This window comes from Oreochromis niloticus, linkage group LG12, assembly GCF_001858045.2.
Source record: "Oreochromis niloticus isolate F11D_XX linkage group LG12, O_niloticus_UMD_NMBU, whole genome shotgun sequence".
Classification (NCBI taxonomy): domain Eukaryota; kingdom Metazoa; phylum Chordata; class Actinopteri; order Cichliformes; family Cichlidae; genus Oreochromis; species Oreochromis niloticus.
Window position 1 is genome coordinate 7,527,636 of NC_031977.2, and position 13,814 is coordinate 7,541,449.

Genomic DNA, 13,814 nt, shown 5'->3' on the forward strand with positions numbered 1-13,814 from the left:
GCAGCAGTCAAGCAGCAAACCCAGCTTTGCATGCATGAGCAAGAGATCCCAACATCTGACCAGTGTTTTTGCACCAATTGTTGCATTTTATTGACAATCATAACTTGTTGTGGTGCCTCTGGTTACATATAATACTAAATTCTTCAATAGATGATACATTGTTGCCAAACAAAACTGAAAGACATGCAACATCCGTATCTGATAGTCGTCTGCCATTTTTAGTGAGCTCTCTAGAACTTGAGAAAGTTAATGTATCCGCCTCCAGCTGGCTGCACTTGTTTTGTCGTCTCACCGTTTCTGTAAGTTGGCTACCATGTAATTCAATTATAGTTCATTTATATAGCTGCAAATAACAACAGGTGCCAAATATTTTAAGGTACAAACCAAGAAAACAATGAAATGACCTCCTATGAGCAAGCATGTGGTGACAGTGGGAAGGAAAAACTCCCTTTTAACATAAAGAAACTTCTGGCAGAATCAAGCTCAGGATGCAGGGTGAGAGGCGTTCAGCATTCCACACATGCTGGTTAAAAAAACATGCAACAGTTCGCTAAGCACTAGAAAGCAACAATAATTGAAATTTAAAGCGTCTCATTTCTCTACAGTCTCAGAGATAAGAAATGGAAAACGACCGTGCCCATTGTTGTGGAAACCAAACCATATTTCTGCTATTTATATTTCATGACTGCTCTAACTTTTAGGAAAAAATAAAGCTCTGCCAGCTCTGAACTTTGTAACTGCAGCCCACAGCGCAGATGCTATCAAAGGCTTTCGCTCTGCAGTGGATCAGAACGCATCAGCCCGGTGCCCGAACGAGCGGCTCCACCTCCTGTTGTCTCTGCATTGTGACAACCCCCCCCCACATTTGTTGGTGTTGACAGATAAAGTGATGGTAATTGTGATTTTTTTTTTTCCAGTGAAGTGGGACCCTTCCACTATCATCCTCTCATTTCCTGTGTGAAGAGCGGCGTCTGCGTCGGTGCTTTTGGCAACTGATATGGGTTTGAACCGAGGAGCTGTGATTGTTATTCTCACTGTGCCAGAACCCACAAGAGCCACAGTGGACACAAAATACTGAGCAGCACCTGGTGTGCGAGCAAAACCGAAGAAGAGACACACTGAGAGAGAAAAATGCCCCCATTTGTCGATGTATTCCACAACGCAGCGCTTCGTATTCCCACACAAATAAAAGGGATGAACTCATCCTTTTAGGCAAAGGATTTCATTCACTGGAATTAGTATAACTGTATTTCTGGGAAAGCCCTTTAAAATGACTGGGGTGAGTGTGTTGGGTGAGAGGTTTCTGAGTGCGAGCATGCATGTGTGTGTGTGTGTGTATGAGACATCTGTTTACATAAGTGGGAGGATGTGATGGTAAAGCCCTGGCTTGGGCCCTGGCCTTTTCACAACAGGGCCCAGAGCAGAGAGGAGATTCATCCCAATATTTGTCTCACAAAGGAGTAAAGCCAAACAAATCCGTCCTGCTAAGGCGCCCTCTGATAAAACTCGTAACGTTCCATGCACAGCTTTTCCCTGGACCACTCCAAGATCTCTGCTTTCCTCACTGCGCACAGTTTACGGGTGTCAAGTCGCAAGTCAACTTTTCCATCTCATTAAATGCTCTATCTGAATGGAAATGCTAAAAAAAAAGAGCCATAATAGAAAAAACAGCAAGTAAAAAGGTTATCTTGATGCCAAGACCAATCTTTCCTAAATACTGCCTCTTAAAAGTCACGTTTTTTTAAAATATCCCTAACTTGTCTTAAACGCTACGCTGCATTAATTCATATTTTAGAGAGTTATAACGTTTTAGCATCATTCAGCCATTTGCTTTGGTTTGACAGCCTGTAATGTCACTGTTTTGATTCATTCGTACATTAGTAAGTTTTTAGGAAAAAATGAAAGAGCTTTAATAAATCCAAATGTGTCCTTTCAGCCCAGCAGGTATCTAGACACTTAGCAACTAATGGGGGGACATTGTGGAGCATTTAGCAGCTAAAAACCACGGTGGAAGCTTCTTTTCATCAGGTTGCCAGAAATACAACTCCAATGTTGTTCCTACATGTCGCTTGAAGGTTTGGAAACGACTACATTATATGATGATAAGAAGTCATGGCAGTCACTCAGTGACAGTAACAAGTCAGGTGTTTTGAATAGTTAGGGTACCATGAGTACATTAATGCTTTCATTTAAGTACTACTGAGTATGTGTCACGGTTAGTGGGAGCTGACTGTGCGAGAGAGTGAAACAGAGAACCCAAGTGCGGACACAGAAGGAGATGAAACTGGGGTTAAACAAAAAGTGAGCCGTTTATTCTGAGAGTTAACTGGAAAACCTAAACTGGGAAAATTAAAAAACTATGAAAACTCTGACAAGACTGTGGGAACTATGAAAAGCTATGAATCAGCTGTGATAACTATGATGATTATGATGACTAAGATGACTATGACTACTATGACAAGATGTGGAGGGAGGTAACACAGATGACCTGACGAAGAATGAAAGAAAACCCACAAACTAAACACACACAGAGGCGATTAGGGAAATTGGGAACACATGGGGAAACAGCTGACACAAATGAACATCGTGCCACGACAGGGAAAAGTAATACTAAGCACAATGAACATGGAAACAAGACTTTCAAAATAAAACAGGAAACATGGAGAGATGCGGACCTGACAACATCGGCTTGACAACATGAAACACATGACAGACTAAGATGTGGACTTAACACGGTGAACTCACGAGGAGCACGAACACTGTAGAACATACAGAGGGAATTGGAGATGGAGCACAAAGAGAGACTTATAAATTAGAAGTTATAGGAGAAACGAAACTAGAAAGAAACTCAACTGAATTCTTACCAATAATACCAACAAAAGACCTTAACATATAAACATGACAAGACGCAGACATGACACGAACTTGATAACGTGAACCAAGCAGACATGAAACATGACAGGTAGACCTGTTAGGCCCCAATTAGTTACTGTTATCCTCTGTTAGTGACTGTTAGCCCCTGTTAATTACTGTTAGCTTCTGTTAGTTACTGTTAGCCTCTGTAAACTGCTGTTAGCCTCAGTTAGGTGGTATTTATCCTGCTTTTACTGAAACTTTCTTTAAAATGTCATTGTTTGACATTGTCAAACTTGGGCAATTAGTAAATAAAATCTCATATAATGTAAGAATGTCATCAAACTGTTTAGCGGAAGGAAGCTGTGATTTTAAGAGCACTCGAGTCTAACGTTAGCTGTCATGAAGTGAGCTTCTAACCAGCTGTTGTTGTTATAGCTGTCCAGAAACGTGATCATTTGCTGACAGTATATATGGTGATATATAGTTTAAAAGATATTCATGACCTTTAACTCAAAACTAACTTTCAGTTTTAGACATATTTCGGTGTTTAGAGTAATCAGATTCTCCCTTTTGTTTTGCAGTTCTCAGGAATGTGGAGGATTCTAAAGAGAGAGTTATCAATTCAGTGATGGCCTCCACTGTATGGAGCTTTTTGCTGGCTTGGTTTTGTTCCTCTTGCCTCCTCAGTGAGAGAGGGGGTCACTGAGTAGCCTGATGAGTATAAAAATGATTTCAATCATATGATCCGGCTTTTGCATTCACTGGTTCACTGTGTAATAAAACGGCCACATTTTGGAAAAACATGTTCTCCAAGAGGATCTAAGGGTGCCTCGTCATAAAATGTGTTAATTTCTGGTTTGAAAACCTATGTTTGTTTGAATGAGTCCAATTTACCAAGATTTATGCAAAGTAGTTTGGATAATTAATGAATAAATAAAAATAGGGGTTAGAAAGAGAAAACAGGAAAAAAAAAGAGACTATTTTTTCCTTGTTCTTGCTTTGATCCCATCATTTCCCTTTGTAGTCCTCTGCAATCATTAGATACCTACACACACACACTACCTCCTCAGCTGTGGCTCGTTTATGCAAAGTTTCACAACCTTTTACGTCGACATTTCGAGAAAAGCATCTTTATAATCAGACATGCATGGGTGTCGATAAGAAGAGAAGCATCCATTAAAAGCAAAGTTTTATCTCCCCTGTGTAATTTCACTGAGTTTATGTGCGCTTGAAACCTCGCTGGATGACTTAGTGTTATGTCTCAATGCCTGAATTACTGACGGGGACCTATTATGGGGGAGTACAGGGCAGAAAAACGGCGCCTGGCACTGAATAAGTAAACTGGGTAAACACGCAGTGGTCTTCAGCACACTCTGTGATTTTATAGACTCATTCAAGGTCAAAGCATGTGTGATTTTCCTTATTCTTCTCCTGCGGAATAACCAGAGGCAGGGATATCCTGTTTCATTAGCTTTCCTCTCACTGCTTCTGCCGCCGTCTGTCCAACAAAATGTAACTGGCTGCTGCAGCTGAAATAGCAAATAGCCGGAGCTGCCTACATGGGTGGAGGATTATTGACAGAGAGGGAGGTCAAAGAGTAATATATGTGAGCGAGGATCAATTCATGCATCTACTCATATGTGTGTGTGTGTGTGTGTGTGTGTGTGTTCCTACGTGCACTGCATCCCACTGGATCTTATATGTTTGTGCTTGCCTAATTTGTGCACATGTGCATACCTGCATGTGTAGTGTGTAGGTGGCAGTAAAAGCGTGAGCTCAGAGCATTATCTCATTTGGTGGCTCTCCCGGGCTGCAGGACGACGCCGTCCCTAATGGCCCCAGTGTTCATTGTGGCAGGGCAGACAGAGGGCAAAATGAGCTCCGCCATCTCCCTCCTTGGTAACCGCACTGCCCCAAAGGACCCACTGCTTGCCAGGCTGTCCCACTCAAGCGCCGGCTTCAGCCCTCTGGGAGAGACACACGGGCTGGCTCGACAGCTAAACAAATTAGATCACCCTCAACCACTGAAAACACCAACTCAACCTAACCTGACTTCATACATTTCTTATAGTTTTGTATTAATCTTTAATGGCTACTTAAACGGATCATAAAGGAACCAATTTTATCATTTACCTTGAGTAAAAGTTTCTTTTGAACCATGTTTACAACTGCTCCTGCAGTGCAGCCGTACGTTAGTCCACGCCAGACTTTGTTTGAATCCTGTCCAAACGAAGCAGCCATAACACATCAACACAGGAAGACACAATCAACTAGAACGGTGCATCCCCCTGCAAGGCCAGTGCCCAATTTAGCAATTTTAAAGATAGAGATCCAAGCTAACATTTACAAAGTTCTTCCTTCTTCCAATTCTTCCTTCTTGCAATTCCAAGTTTCGCTCAGCTTGGCAGGCCTTGCAGACAAACTAAAATAAATGCGTTGAACGCATGCCTGGGAATGCTCAGTGGGAGTCATTCTGTTACCTTAAAAAGATATCATAAAACTAAAAGAGGTGCAGAGGATGTTTCGCACTTTCTGCAGTGGTCTCTGTTTAAAAGTTTTTGAGTGCTTGTTGGAGCCAATTAGGTCAGACGGCAGCAGTTGTACACACTTCTGTATCACTGTGTGGATGGCGGAGCTAAACCTAGAGGGGACTGTCAGAAAACATCAAGAAAGCTAAAGATAGGAATGGAGACAGGTTTAGCTGACAGATAAAACTCTGCACCCCCCCCACCGAAATACAGTGTTCAACAGAACGCAACAGAAACACTGTCAACAGCCAGCAGGCTTTACATAGAGACTATTTCATTGCTAGAAAGTAGTTAGGACTAAGAAATATCCAAAATAACAGGCACAATGACTCTAGTCAGAATGGTCTGTTGCAACCAGGAGAGATGTGCTTTTGCAATTTGAGTGAACTGAACCTTAACTGACTTACGGAGCTCGATTTACAGAGTGATTTCATTCAGGAATGCCCTGCACTTTGAAGGAAGTTACTCATCCTTCTATTCTTTCGAGGACATCTGTTCTTCCTTGCACACACAGCAGGTGACTGACGTCTGCAGACGCGCGCGCACACGCAGAGAACTCAACCTGTTAGCCCGACATAATGAAGCACATAATCACATCCACGGACGCTGAGACACAAAGGAGTCATATCAAGAAGGATTATCCCTGTTACGCCCACCCACACACAGACACCCACACACAGACATACACAGATGAGCTAGCATGCACGCAAAAGATGGCAAAGACGCATTATGAGTCCAAATAAGCAGAGTGCAACCACCACGGGATCACAAAGAGGAGGGAGAAAGCTGGCACGAGAAGGTGCAGAAACACATGCATAAACACATGAATCCTTTTTTTCCCCCCTCAAAATAATAATTATTTTAAGAGTCACAAAGAAAGAGGAACGAAAGACGGAAAGAAAAGAAAAAACACACACACACACCCTCTGTGCAGCACAGGCTGAGGTCATCTTTATTAATAAACCCTCTGACAACAAACACACTCACATCAAGGCCTTCGCCCTCCCTCCATCCTTACTCCATGCTCCCTCCCTTCCTTAGCTCCTTGAGAAATGGCAATTGCCAGACTGGCTCAGTGGGAGGGTGTCTGTAACCACACATGCATGCACACACACTCAAAACACACACACACGCATACGCATACACACTGCAGGATGGCCTAGAGACAGCATGTCAGTGATCTGTCAGGGGGTAACAGTGCGGAGCAGGTGTGTGTGTGTTTGTGTGTATATGTTTTGGGGAGGAAGCAACTACAGAGAGGAAGACCAAACAGACAGGAAGTTTAGCCTTACACACACACGCACAAACACACACATAAGAAACATGCCCCGGCTCATTTGTTCCCCCTGACAGGAGAGGAGAGGGATGGTTCTCTGCAAGACGTGCCTGAGGGAGGAGGAGCAGCCCAGTGTCACTCCAGTCTTGCATTTGGGTGCTTGTTGAGAATTTCCTTGACACCACAATGGTACCCTTTTAGCATTCTACTTCCAGATGTAGGGTTAAAGTTGTGGAAAAGGTGTATTCTAGACCATACCCTTAACTTTTCCTAACCCTGACCAAGTGCTTTTGTTCCCTAAAACTCCTATCCTGATGCCAACGAGCCATGGGCTCTGATAAAACTGCAATATTTCAACTGGCTTGGAGGGAATAGGAGGGAAACAGGTGAACAGAGCCAAGATTTTTTTTTTTTTTTGCCCAAGAATATGTTTTCTACGCGTATGTATCTGCTTATCCCCGTCTTTGTGTGTAATGTTGCTCTGTGAGAGTCCTGTGCTCTGCGGGGCTCTTGATGGGAGAATAAAGGCTGCAACTCTGAGCATAAAAACTCTGGGTAATAGCATCAAAGCAGGTGTATATCTTTTGTTTGTTAGCAGGCATTCAAAGCAGGAGCGAGTGTGCTGCTGCAAGAACACGTAAAAGCACGAAATACAGTCAAGACACGTTTCCCATTCTTAGTTGTTACAAGGCCATGAGGGATGTCAGTTCCTTGTATCGGCTCTGTGGTCTCAGCAGGTAGGACCACACCTTGCACAGGATACTTCTTGAAGGGTGGCAACCGTTGCAGCTCATAATCACTTCCCTGAGCCGGCTCATCTAGACCCTTTAAACCCAAAGAAGCAGTATTTTAATTAGTTGGGCCCGAATATTTTGAACTATCCAACTGCAGATCAAAATTTTTAACTTTTATATAAACACAATCATGCTCACTTCCCTTAGAAATTCATGTTCAATAACTTTCTGTTGTCTATATTTGCAGAATGCCCATGAGCACAGGTGCAGTCTGAAACATTCATTTGCTCACCTTGAGACTTTACTCAATTTACTGGAGCGCTCTGTGACCCTGGGTTATAGACTGTATATAAAAGATGGTTTAAAAAACGTCTAATTACACAGAAGTCTTGGGTAAATGTCTGTGCGCGTGGCTTCCTTCATCTGTGGGCCCATTATTCATCTTCCTGATAAGTTTATGGTTTCATTCTCTACTTTTTTGATGTTTTCAAATGTAATTCATGTTATTTTGTGAATCATCATTTTAAAAGATGATGATGATTTATTAGGGCAAAATCTGTCTGAGCTTCACAATGTCCTTCATGTAGCGGCCTACTCTGCAACAGCAGGGATCTTGTTTGGCATGGAGTGCTAAGGCCACTCTAAACATAGCGCACATGGATGCTTGTTCGATGGCTTTCTATCCACAGTTGTGGTCACAATTTGGGGTGTGACGTTTCTGAGATCAAGTCGTGGTTCTGTCTTCTCCATGTACAACACACTGTGAAGGCTGTTGAGATCTCGGCATTAGCAAAGCCCCTTTAAGACATGCACTGCGTTCCATTAAACTGACAGCATCTGAAGATGTCAGCTGCATCTGAATGCAGCCTTACTAGTTTGACCCGAGTACAATTTATGTGCAATCTGTTCCAGCACTGTAGCTAAGTGCAGGAATGCTAATGATATGTTTGCTTTGTGGTGAAACTGTCTATTTTGCCCATTTTTGTCAAAATAAAAGCAGATTTTATGTTGGTGTAAACAGCTTGTGTGTATACATATATATATGTGTGTGTTTGTGCACCTGTAATAACATGTTAATTAGCCATGTAATCTGTTTCAACTAATAGGCACGTGGAGCTGTTCAGTGAAGTAAATGACTGGTTGTAATGCTTGGTAGTCTAGTGACAGCTTTACTCTGTAAATGTGAACTGTTTATGAATCCAAATAATGTTTTGTTTTTTGTTGTCCATGATGCAATTATGAACAAGTGATCATGCCTGTGGTAAAAAGCCCCCCCACCCCTCCCCTAAAATAATGACGGTGCTCGTTCCAGAACATCTTTCACAAGGAGTGACTTGCATAACAGCGTGTTTACTACAGCCAAGCTCAGGAAAAACAAACGCATGAAAGCTTTATGAACTGGGTATATGTTTATTCACTGGTGAGCTGTATCATTTTGCAGGAATGAAAAAAGTTACAAGATGTACACTCTGTGACAAGATAAATTATAAGTCACACTAGATTGTCAAGGGAGCTTGGGAACGGAGCATGTGACACATTTCAACCTCAGCAGATCGTCTTGCTCTGTAAATTCAGAACAGCTGGCAAATTTCACCATTCGCTCTGGTTAGGCTGCATTTAACGTTCGGTTCAAAAGCAATTTCTTTTTCCACCTCAGCAAAGCTGTTTTATGGTATTTGTGCTTCTTTTGGATGCAACGGAGTGGAGACATGGCAAAGACAGGGAGGGTACAAACACGAATGCTTCCAGCTGGGCTAAAGCAAGCTGAGCTGTTGGTATGAGTTACATCGCTCAACCCTTTTGAAAGCACCGAGGCTTCCCCGTTTCTACAAGGAGGGGTCACTTTCTGGTGCGTTCTCACAGGATAAAGTAGTTGATGCTGTTGAGGGAGGCTTGTAGGTGTATCATGCTAAACAACATTCACATTCACAGTCGCTAAACAGTAAACAACTGGCAGCCCAGACACCGTGACCAACGAGGATTATATCACCTCGTCATGAGATCACAGAGCCCAGAGCCGATTGCTCGATGTGCTTTAAACTGTCAGGAGCAGGGGGAGTGGAGATGAAACTCTCCACCCAAACCCTTGACTCACTTACATTTGATCCATTTCGAATGCGAACCTAACCGGAATCAATGGTGCGGTAATGGAGAGCGAGAAACTGTGTTAAAATGTAATGCAACCTGTTAAATGCTTGCCGTTCGAGGCTGAATGCTGAATGCATTGCCTGTAACACTGTGAGATTAAATCTCTTCAGTTGAGTAGGATAAGGGAAAGGAAGACGACGTTTGATTTGAATTCGTACATTTGGATGTTTATTGTGTTAGTCGGTACTTTTGCCATATAATTGTGGTTCATGGATTTTTGCGTTAGACTACAAAAGAACAACCAGGATTCAGTTTGTTCTCATCAACTTTCAGACGCTACCTTTAGATGTGTGATAAGGAAAGATCATACAAACCACATTTTTTAAGGTGGGTTTGCAGTGCCTTATGGGAAGTTTGACTATAGGGTTTTACCGCATACAGTACAACACCATGTTTTGGAGGCTCAACATATTCTGGCTGTTGCCGCATTCGTTTTTCTGGAGTCAGGAATGGCCGTTTTGGGATGCGAGGGTGGAGCTAGCTAATTTGGTTAGCAAACCTTACTGTTTGAGTGCAAGGTGGAGACAAACATATTTGTTAATTAGTGCTAATTTATCAACTACCTACATGTAAAGGCATTCAGGCTGGTTCAGTGATATGAATTAGCACCAAGTAAGGCCTACTAATAGCAACTGGCTAGTGCTTCTTACCTAGCAATCAAAGTGGCTATGTACTTAACTTTAAGTCTTAGGCCTCGGTCACAAAGGCGTAAAAGCCTGGTCAGTTTTTATCTTGCAACCACTAGTAGCCATGAAAAAATGATCTGCAAAATTGCCCCAATGGTGGTTTTGGCTTTTGTAACTGAGTCCCTCTCATGACTTGAGTCAGTGGCGCCACTGACTAACCAATTGGTAGCATGAAGTCTGCTGAAGACACATTTTTGGATCGCCTATAAGTAAATGGCCTGTATTTGTATAGCGCTTTACTTAGTCCCTATGGACCCAAAAGCGCTTTACACTACATTCAGTCATCCACATTTTCACACACACATGCACACACTGAAGTAGGTACCAAAAAAGTACCTGGTACCAGATACTACAATGGAATACCCTGGAAACTGAGTCAAGCACTGCCGAGCCAACCCAAGTAGGTACTAGTGGAAAATGCTAATAGTTGCTCTGCGTTGCTAGTAGTCGCAAAGGTATGAAAATGGTCGCAAAGTAGTCTACGTTGATGCACCAAAGACCTGCTTGCAGTTGCTTTGGTTGCTACCAAATTTGTTGCGTGGAAGGCGTCAACTTCTCTGCAAACACTTACCAAACACTCTCTATTTAAGAGTGAAACTGTTGAAAAGTGTAACACAATCCCAGAGACTGTTTGCTTTTGCTGTATAGTTGGGAATTTATAGAAACTGACTTGCTTTGGAGCCAGCTTCATGTGGCCACTTGAGGAACTGCAGTTTTGGGCAACAGTGGAGGCTGCAGCTTGGGTTTAACAGGCTGACAGCCTAGAAGCTGGAGAAAATAGATCATTACTTCACCTACATCACAATAACAGATGAGGCTCAATAAAATCGTCTTCATCTAATTCTAACCCAGACATAAAGTTCAGGATCTAGAACCTGTAATTTATTCATGCAAACTGTCATCTCATGCGGCTTTGTCACTGGGAAGCTTTTTCAACTTTCCATCAACTGTCACAAATTGCAGACCATTTTGAATAATATCAACATAAACAAACCTTTCTGCGGAGAAATGTGAAGCTCATTGGTAGCCTGACACATGCTGTCAGCCCTCGAATCAAAGGCTCAGCAGTCAATTTAAGATGGGGGGAAAAAAAATGTTCTCAGTCTGCAATGGAAGCCACATCTCCACACAACCAACGCCAGTGTCGGGCAGCATGTTGAGACAGACTGGCAGCATGTAAATACAAATTGGCCTGCTTAAAAGGATGTGTCAAATTCAAGAGAAATCTGTCATTCTTTTTTTATGATAATTTAGGCCCATGCTGAGAAATTCAAAAGTGCTGTCTGCATTCTCCTCATTTAAAACATGAAGGCCACTGAGGTAATAGTTACAACAGTAAAATCTAAACAACTAGCCACAGCACTTCAATCAACTGTTCTTACAAAATAAACACAGATTACAAAATTACTAGAAAGTACAGTTCAGCAAACCCCCAAAAAAGCATTCACTGGTGCTTCAAGTCAAGGCAAGAGACGAGAACTAGGCCATTTTATTGCTGCAATGGAAAAACAAAAGCGGCAGGGTGTCTGGGTGGCAAACAGGGAGTGGGGAAAATGACAGCAGTATAAAAAAAATCAAATAAAAACTAACAATAAATGAAGTGCAGAGGAGGACTGTGGTCACCAAGCAGAAGTCAGACAGTTTCTGGCCACAACAATCACACATTCTGCCACTCCATTTTTTATCTGCCGTATTCGTCGCTTTCCTATTTTTGTCTCCATCACTCTATCACACTTTTTCTGACTGTCTTTCATCATCTCAGACACTTCTCAGGCTCCTGTTCTCCCTCTATAACTTTTCTTCATTTCAACCTCCATTGTCTTTTTTTCCTCCCTCTCCCATATTCTGACTTTCTCTCAGCCTCCTCTTTTCCAATCTGTTTAGCTGCCTGCCACTGCATCTCTGTCTGTGTTGGGCCACTTTTCTTTGAAGTCATAATTCCACACTCTGGGAAACACAGTTATTTGCATTCTTGCCAGAATCTTGAGATTGATACCGCTCTCATGTCTGCATGCTAAATACGAAGCTAAAGCCAGGCCAAGCTAGGCTAACTTAACATAAAGATAGAAAATAAGGAAACACTTTGTCTGACTCTGCTTTAAAGGTGAAACAACAAAAGACAAAACACATATACTGGTTGATCAGTCCACCTACCTCTAAATATCTGAAATTATCAGCCATTATGTTTGTGTAATTAAACCACAGGTTATGTGCCTGAAATTTCTTTTAGATGTTTTTATTTTGTGAAGAGTAAGAGTCGTAATTAAAAAATGATGAGCCGTGTCAAAGTAAAAATAGTTCAACATTTTTGTGTATTGTTCTCCCAAAATAAAAAGTACAAGTTTGTTTAGCATGTAGCCTTTAGCCTAGCTTAGCATACTGAGTAAAAAAAAGCATCTACAATGGCTGAAAAATTAGCTAGTTTTAGCTAGCAGTTATTTTACAAACCAGGAAGTACTTCTTGATCATTTTTTATCCACCAAGAGAAAAAGATTTTAGAGTAAAGATATGCTGGTAATATATATTAATTTGTTTCTTACTAAAAAAACAATAAGCTTCAGTTTTACAAGCTTCAGAAGAGCTCACACCTCTGACTTCCAACACATTCTAAGTTATCATAAAAATGGCAACCTTTGCATATGCTTGTACTTGAGTTGGATTATTTATTTAGTTAGGGTGTGTTTCTGAACCCACAGTCATGTCTCTATATTGACCTTACAGGTAAGGATTTAGTTCCTGGTATTTTTTAAAGGAAGGGATGAATAGTATTCATTAATGATTGAATGAAAAGCTTTATTAATATGATTTATGTTCAGTTCACTCTTTCCTTGAATGTTCATTGAATATCATATCTTTCAACAAACAAACTCAGCATTAACCCTTGTATGGTGTTCGGGTCTGTGAGACCCATGCCATTTAGAGGCCGTTGCCCCTTTAGGCAGTATATACCATCAAAACCTGCAAAATATGGTATAAGGATATGTACACTTGATTAGAACTGATTTTATTTTTTTTATAACATTTTATTGACAAAAAACGAGAAGCACATTAATTCATAAATGTGATCGAACAAAGGTAAAAGGAAAAAATTAACCATGTTTGCTGTTCACATGGCTCGTAATTGGGATAAAGTAAACATCTGTTGAGTAATTTAACATAAAATTGTTTGATAGTGTTAATTGGAAAGCCAAAACTCTAGCGGGTCCACCAGACCCATGAACACTGGCTGAGTAACAAAAATACGAACACCATACAAGGGTTAACTAGCATTAAGCAACACGAGTACATGCTTAGCATATCAATACACACTGCACATAAAGCTTCTTAGCCGCTATTATTCACCTCATGTTTGCACACATGTTGTTCACACCAACACAAATGTGCTCTGAGTAATAAGAATTTAAACAAATACCCAGTTAAATGACACTAACAAAACTAGGCTAACATAGGGCTATAAACCAGTCGCTGACTATGAAGTAATGATCAGTCATGAGGGGAAAATGGTATTCCTCAACTGAGTGTGAGTGATTTCTGGAGGTTACAGTTGCTAGCATGTAATTGGTTGCAAAGATCTGCACAGTCCTGT

At 41.5% G+C, this 13,814-nt stretch overlaps 1 protein-coding gene across 1 annotated transcript in view; it reads right to left on the minus strand.

The window, feature by feature from the left end:
- sema4c (sema domain, immunoglobulin domain (Ig), transmembrane domain (TM) and short cytoplasmic domain, (semaphorin) 4C) overlaps window positions 1–13,814 on the minus strand; it is a 104,162-nt gene that overhangs the window by 73,316 nt on the left and 17,032 nt on the right.